The following is a 6,847-nucleotide window of genomic DNA, read 5'->3' as shown; positions in this document are numbered from 1 at the left end:
TAAATATCTCTTGCCATTCCCTCCTGGCCTGTAGTGTTTCTGTAGAGAAGTCAGCTGATATTCTTGTGGGGGTTCCCTTGTAGGTAACATTCTGTTTTCTGCTCTGCTGTTCTCTCTGTGCCTTTAGGATCCTCTCTTTCTTTCTCACTAACTTTTGCAACCTTTGGGGGTTTAACATTTCTTGTTTTTTGTTCTCTTCTTTTTCCTCGTGGATGTTGCTGGGATGTTGGAAACGTTCTTTGGTTGTTGTTTTCCCTTGTAGGTTAAATTCCTGTTTTTTCCTCTTGCCTGCCTTTAGGATCCATGCTGGGTCTGTTCTCTGCCTCGTAGCTCTTTTCGACATACTTTTTGCCATTTTTTTATGATGTGTCTTGCTGTGGGTCTATTCGGGTGGTTCAGTTGTTTGGGGCCCTCTGTGCTTCTTTATCTTGAAACCCAGATCCTTTAGATTTGGGAAGTTTCCAGCGATAATTTCTTCAAATATATTTTCCATCCCTTATCTTTTTCTAGCTGTTGGGTGTGTATCTTTTTCTACGGAGGTTTCCAGAATAGTTTTCCAAATCCCCGTTTATCTTTTTTCTACTCCTTCTGGAGTCCTATATGCGTTGGATTTGGGGTTTCTATTCTTTTTCTACTCCCTAATCCTGGAATTGCCCTATTATGCGTAATTTGGTGGCCCGCTTTTTATATTATCCCAGTCCCATAGTCTCTTATATTGCTTTCCAGTTTTATTTTTGATTTGGTTTTCTTGGTCTTCTGACACAGAAAATTGGGTTGATTTCCATTATTCTATTAGTCGGGGGGTGGGGGTGGTGGTTTGGTGGGTTGGTTTGTGCTGTCTTCTGGTTGTTTTCCTGTCCTGGCTGACCCAGATTGGGGTGATTTCCATTATTCTATCTTCCATATCACGGGTCTGAGGTCGTGTCTTTCTCCCGCATTATTCATGTCTGGTTTTTTCTGGCCCTTAGTTCCTTTGCAGTCTCTGCAAATGAAATGTTCTAGTTTTTCTTGGCTCCTCATGTGTAGGTTCTAGTTCCTTTCTGAGGGTATCTTGCAGTTACTGTTCATATCTTCTCTTAATTCCTTCAGTATTTTCAAACTTTCCGTTTTTAACTCCCAGGTCTTTCAGACTTGACAGAGATCTGTTTTCAATTGTTGAACTGTTTGTTTTGTGAGTTTTCTCCCTGTTGTGGTTTTGCTTGGGGTGGTTTCTCTCTGCTTATTCATATTGCTTGTATGTTTTTCTTCTTTCTCCTAGCGTGTTTTCTTTCGTCCTGATGGGTTGTGTTGTAACTCCTCCGTTAGGTTTGTGGTTGGTTGGGGGGGTGGTTGTATTCATCTTTGCCTTGTTTTTGTTTTTCTTTCTCCTGAGGGGGTTTTGTAACCTCCGTTTATCGGGCAGTGTGTGGCCCCTACTGACTCACTGCTGGTTGGAATATTTTTCCCTGAGGCTGCATTGGTGGTCGAAGGTGTCGTTTTATTTGAGAAGGGGGGTGTGGCTTTTTCTGTTTTTCTGGAGGTGTTGAGTGGGGCTAACAAAGTGTTTTTCCTTCGTTTGGAAGCACAGGAGGCCTTTCCGTTTTTTCCTGAGTGCAACAGGGGAACCTGGGGAGGTCCAACCCCCCGGAGTGGTAAAAGCAGATTTTCACGCTTGGTTCAGGGCAGAGCTTTCTCTGGTGTTTTTTTTTTTAGATTCTGTGGGGGTTCTGGGGTTTGCTTCTCTTGCAGGGGTTGGCGGTGTTTGGGCAGCTGTTCTCTCAGTGTGTGAGTGTCAAAGCATAGTGCCACCCTCTGGGTGTGCTGGGGAGCATCTATCTTGGGTCCCCACTGAGAACCCTAAGAGGCTCTTTCCTGAGGGCAGGCCCGAACTCGAAGGAGGATGGCTCCTGGAATGTAGTTTCATAGGGAGTCTGTTTCACAGGTGTCCTGGCCATATTGGCTTGTGTTTGGCAATTTGTGCAGCTTTTTTTCCCGTTTTTTGTTCTGAGGGGAGCTCTGTTTTTCTGGGCTCCAGGGGTGCTTGCGTTCCGGCCAAGGGGCTCTTCGGCTAGGGGCTTGTGGGTGACTGTAGGGCAGGGCTGAGTGTGTCTGCGGGGCATTGTTTGGGGGCACGTCCCCTATTGGGGGGCTTGGGTCTGGGGGTACAGTGGCCTGGACTAACGGGGGCTGGCGGCGCGATAGGTGCGTGGCCGTGCCCCAGGGGTGTGCGAGGTAATTTTGTTTGCCCCTACTCATGAATGGGGGATTACGTTCTGAGAGCTGTATGATCTTTTCCCTTTGGTTATTTCTTGGTCTGTTTTGGCGGCAGGGCGTTGTTGCCGATCTTTTCTGGGTTCTTGGCTGCAGGTGGTGGTACCTATTCGCTTTAGCTTTGGCCATTTCCCTATGTCAGCGTGCATCCACTAGTGCACCAGCGCCTTGGGGGGGCGGTTGGTGCGGTGGGTTTTGTTTGGCCATTGGGTAGGGTTAGGTTTGGGCCCCGGGGGTCGTTGTGGTAGTAACTGAAGAGGCTCACTTCCGTGGTTGCTTGTCGTGGTCCTGGCCCTTTGTGTGGTTCATTGTTGTGATAATGTCGGGGTGGTTGCGTTTTTTTGGTGTGTGGGGGGGATGTGTGTTGGGTTTTCGGGTGTGGGACCGATCTCATGAAAAATTAAAACCTTCTCGCCTGTTGAATTTATGCAGAGTTTTCTAGTTATGCATATCTTATCCTTATCTTATCACTCTATTGGTGTTGTAATTATGCAGATCTATTCACTGCCTGGCTACCCTTGTTCTAGGCTTTTCTGGGCTGGCGGGCCTTTTCTTTGGGGCTGGTGGTGGTTTGGTGCTTACTCTGGCGGAAGGTGTAGCCCCTCCAAAGTGCGCAAGCAGGGCCCCTGTGCATGGTAGCACCCCCGCTTTGGTGTTGTTGTTAGTGCTTCGAGGCATTGTTGATGGCCACCCTCCCTGGATGGCAGGCAGCCCCAGGTTCGGGCGATAGCGTAGGGGGTGGTGGGTGTGTGGGTGAGGTGCACTGGGAAGCAACATGCTTTCAGCTAGCTAGCGGGCCTGTAAGCTTGTGCTTGGTGGGCGTGGGGTTTATTCTATGGGGACCCACCCCTTTCTTCTCTCCCCCCCCGCACGGGCGCAGACCAGGCTCTTTTCCCAGGTTCCCTCTGATGCCGGCTTTTCCCACTTATCCTCCCCGGCCCCTAGAGTATGTGCTCCTCCTTTTCCGCTCTAGCGCAGCTTTGTTGTTCGCTAGTCTCGCAGGCAGTCTGTGCCCCCGTCAAATGGTTTCTAGACCCCCCAGGCAGTTTCCTCCCCCTTGTTCGCTCTTGCCCCGCGCCCGCGGCCCCCCTCCCCGTGGGATATGGACCTTCTGGAGGTCGGAGGTCTCGGTGCCCAGCCGTCCCCGCACACCATGCATCCCCGGCCCTTGTCTCAGTGACCAGGCCCCCCACCTCCGCCTTCCCCTGGCCCTGTTCTCCGGCGACCAACCCTCGATGCGAGGTCTTGTTGCCCCTATGAGGTGCCCCCCCGCATTTGTCCGGGCATCTCAATTTTTGGTGACTGTGCCCGTAGTTCAGATGGTCCATTCAGGTTCTTGATCGGCTTTTCCAGTACTCCAACTTACTGCTACACTCTTCTCTGCATCTGGAGATTCCTCCAGTTCGTTTGATCTTTCCCCTGTGTAGGTGACTTTCCAGGGTGCGGGATCCCTTTCTCCTCTGCAGTTCCCTTTCGGGAGCGCCCGTCCCGCTTGGATTCACCTTCTCTCACTCTTCTCTTTTCTCCCTTTCTGCCCCGTAATGTCACGAACTTCTTGCCATTATTGGAGTTTAGGTTCTTCTGCCAGCGATTGGTTGCTGTTCTGTGCAAGTCATTTATTCTGTAGATGTGCTTTTTTTTTGTTGTGTTTGTGGGAGAGGGTGAGCGTGTCCCCCTACTCCTCCGCCATCTTGTCCTCTCTCCAAGGTGACCTTGTTTTTAAACGCACTGGTTCTTCTCAGTCCTCATCTAATCTCTTCAGCAGTGGACATTGGGGACAGCTTCTGCCATTTGAAATAACTTCTTTCTTTGGGATCAGGACATCACACTCCCCTTGGTTCTTATTTCTCTGCCTCTTTCTCAGTTTTTTCTGTGAACTACTCTTACCATCAACCCACCATGTGCTGAAATCCCTTGGGGCCTCTTCTTCATATATTCAGTCCAGGCCATCTCATCCTCTCATGTAGTCTCAGTTACTATGTTTATGTGAACAACCCTGAAATTTCTGTCTTCAGCTCAGAATTCTAACCAGTTTCAAATTCATGGATCAAAATGTCTCCCAGATCTCTTAGACATCCTACAGATGTCTTAAATTCCACAAATCCCAAAATAGAGTTGTTCTCCATCCCCAAACTGTGTTTATCTTCTGGTGTTCTGTATCTCAGTACATCATCCACCATCTACCCAGCTGCCAAAAGAGGAAGCTGGGGTGGTACCCAGCTCTCGTCATTCTTCCTCATTCCCCACATCCTACCAACTGCCATTGGCAGTGTTCTCACTCTTAAATATTACTACCACTACTACCTATTTTCCACTATTCTCAACCCTCATATCACTAACTTAATGCAAGACATTCTCTCTCCTCCGGAACGTTAAAACTGATGGCAACCGAGATCTTCATGCTACAGGATCTTCTTTGCCCACTCTGGGGGAAATGATAGAATTTATTATCAAAATCAAATTTTATGACTGAAAGGGGGCACTATTCAGATTTACAGCAGGACAACAAGCAAACATTCCATCTATTCTGGAAAACCAGGATATGTGATCATACTATCAGGCTGCAGTTAAGGAGACTTCTTTCTAAAGCACATCCCTCACCATGTCATGTGTTTGCCTATAAGGTATCCCAGGCCACCAGCTGCCTCCTGAAAGATGGTCAAACTTCCCAACAAGCCTCAGCATGGTCTGGCCCCATCTGGCTCTCATGCCTCCCCTCTTGCTTCTTTGTCTTGGAGCACCACACTTCTGCTACATGTTTCATTCCCCCAAATTTGCATGTTCTTGATCCTAGAATGTCCTTGTGCTCTGTGTCTTCAAGAGTCTCTTCGTTTGCTTCCCTGCCACCTGATTTCCATACAGCCTTCAAGTTTCAGGTTAGATGCTACTTCCAAGAAAAGTTTCTCCTAACCCTGAGCACAGACTAGTGCCTCCCCCTACCCCAGTATGACACCAATACACCTGATGCATATCCCTATTCACGTGGCACTGCAGTTGCTTCATTTTTTTTAATCTTTATTGGCCATGAGATTATGCCAGAAATGTCCTATATATATGTAACTAAAAGCATAAAAGTGCTTGTGGTTAGGGTGATGTGTGGGTAGGGGTAGATAGCTGCATTGGATTAGTAAGCACTCTATTTTCACTTACATTTACTCTTTATTGATATGTATTTAGAGGGGATAACATATTATGGGGATAGAGGGCTTAACATTTCTCATAAACGACATGTTAGTACCATGCATGCACTAAACAGAAATCCGAAAACATTTTTGACTAAACCCTCTGTCAATAAATAATATGAACATGCACCTTTAATATTTTTGGATTTTATAATGTATGCATTAAACACTTGTTCTCTTAAAACTAATAAATGATGTTCCTTCTAAACTGTCTCAGAAATCGAAGTTAAAACTTTTGGGAGTTCCCGTCGTGGTGCAGTGGTTAACGAATCCAACTAGGAACCATGAGGTTGCGGGTTCGATCCCTGGCCTTGCTCAGTGGGTTAACGATCCGGCTGTGGTGTAGGTTGCAGATGCGGCTCGGATCCCGCATTGCTGTGGCTCTGGCATAGGCCGTTAGCTACAGCTCCGCTTCGACCCCTAGCCTGGGAACCTCCATATGCTGTGGGAGCGGCCCAAAGAAATAGCAAAAAAAAAAAAAAAAAAAAAAAGACAAAAAAAAAACTTTTGTAAAAAGGGTCAAATAGCAGTTCTAATTTTCCTATACTTTAGTTGATCATCTATTGATTCCCTTTGAAGATCATTTTTAAACATGGGTTCCAAAGGCAGGAACTGTAGCAGGTTGACTTCTGTAACACCAGCACCAGACTTAGCACAAAGCCCAACACATAATAAACATCAACAATCACTGAGTGAACGGAAGAAAGATTTGACTGGGAAATGGACTTGCTTCCTGGATGAAGTTGGATCCCCCACCAGATCCTTCCGTATTCCTTAGACAGCAGGTAGGTGCTCCGGTGAGAAGAAAAGTAGTTGGATGGGAAAATGTTAGGAAGAGTAAAACCAAATGAAGTGAAAGAGCCTCAGAAAGAAAGGTCATCTCCTTCATAGAGTAACTCTGGCTTCTCTTAATAGATTATTATTAACTATGTCCACAAAAATGATACATCAGTTAATTTATTTGAAAGCAAAAACATTGGAAAGACAAGATTCAAAGAAACAGAACCCTAGTAGCTATGTGGTAGTCACCATCACTGTGTCTTGAGTAAAATTAAATGTTGACACTTTGAGTTGAAAAAACCAAGGGAGGGATAATGATGGATATGTTATCATACATTTGACCACACCCACAGAATGATATTATAATACCAAAAGTGAACCCTAAAATAAACAATGGATTTGGGATAATTTAAAAAAAAAAAAGAAAAAACTAAGAGAGGGAGGACAAATCTTTTGTTACCTCTTACTCTATGTCAGTCACTCTTCTGGGTGTTTCGCAGAAGTTACAAATTTGCGTCAGCATTTTTCCTTACGGTCCAGCTCTAGAAGGGGCAAGGTAAGAATGCAAATAAATACAAACCAAAGATAGTGAAATAGCTTCTATAATTTTGGTACCAGTAAACTTTAGATTTTTT

Source organism: Phacochoerus africanus, chromosome 3, assembly GCF_016906955.1.
Source record: "Phacochoerus africanus isolate WHEZ1 chromosome 3, ROS_Pafr_v1, whole genome shotgun sequence".
Lineage (NCBI taxonomy): Eukaryota > Metazoa > Chordata > Mammalia > Artiodactyla > Suidae > Phacochoerus > Phacochoerus africanus.
This window is presented reverse-complemented; position numbering follows the sequence as displayed.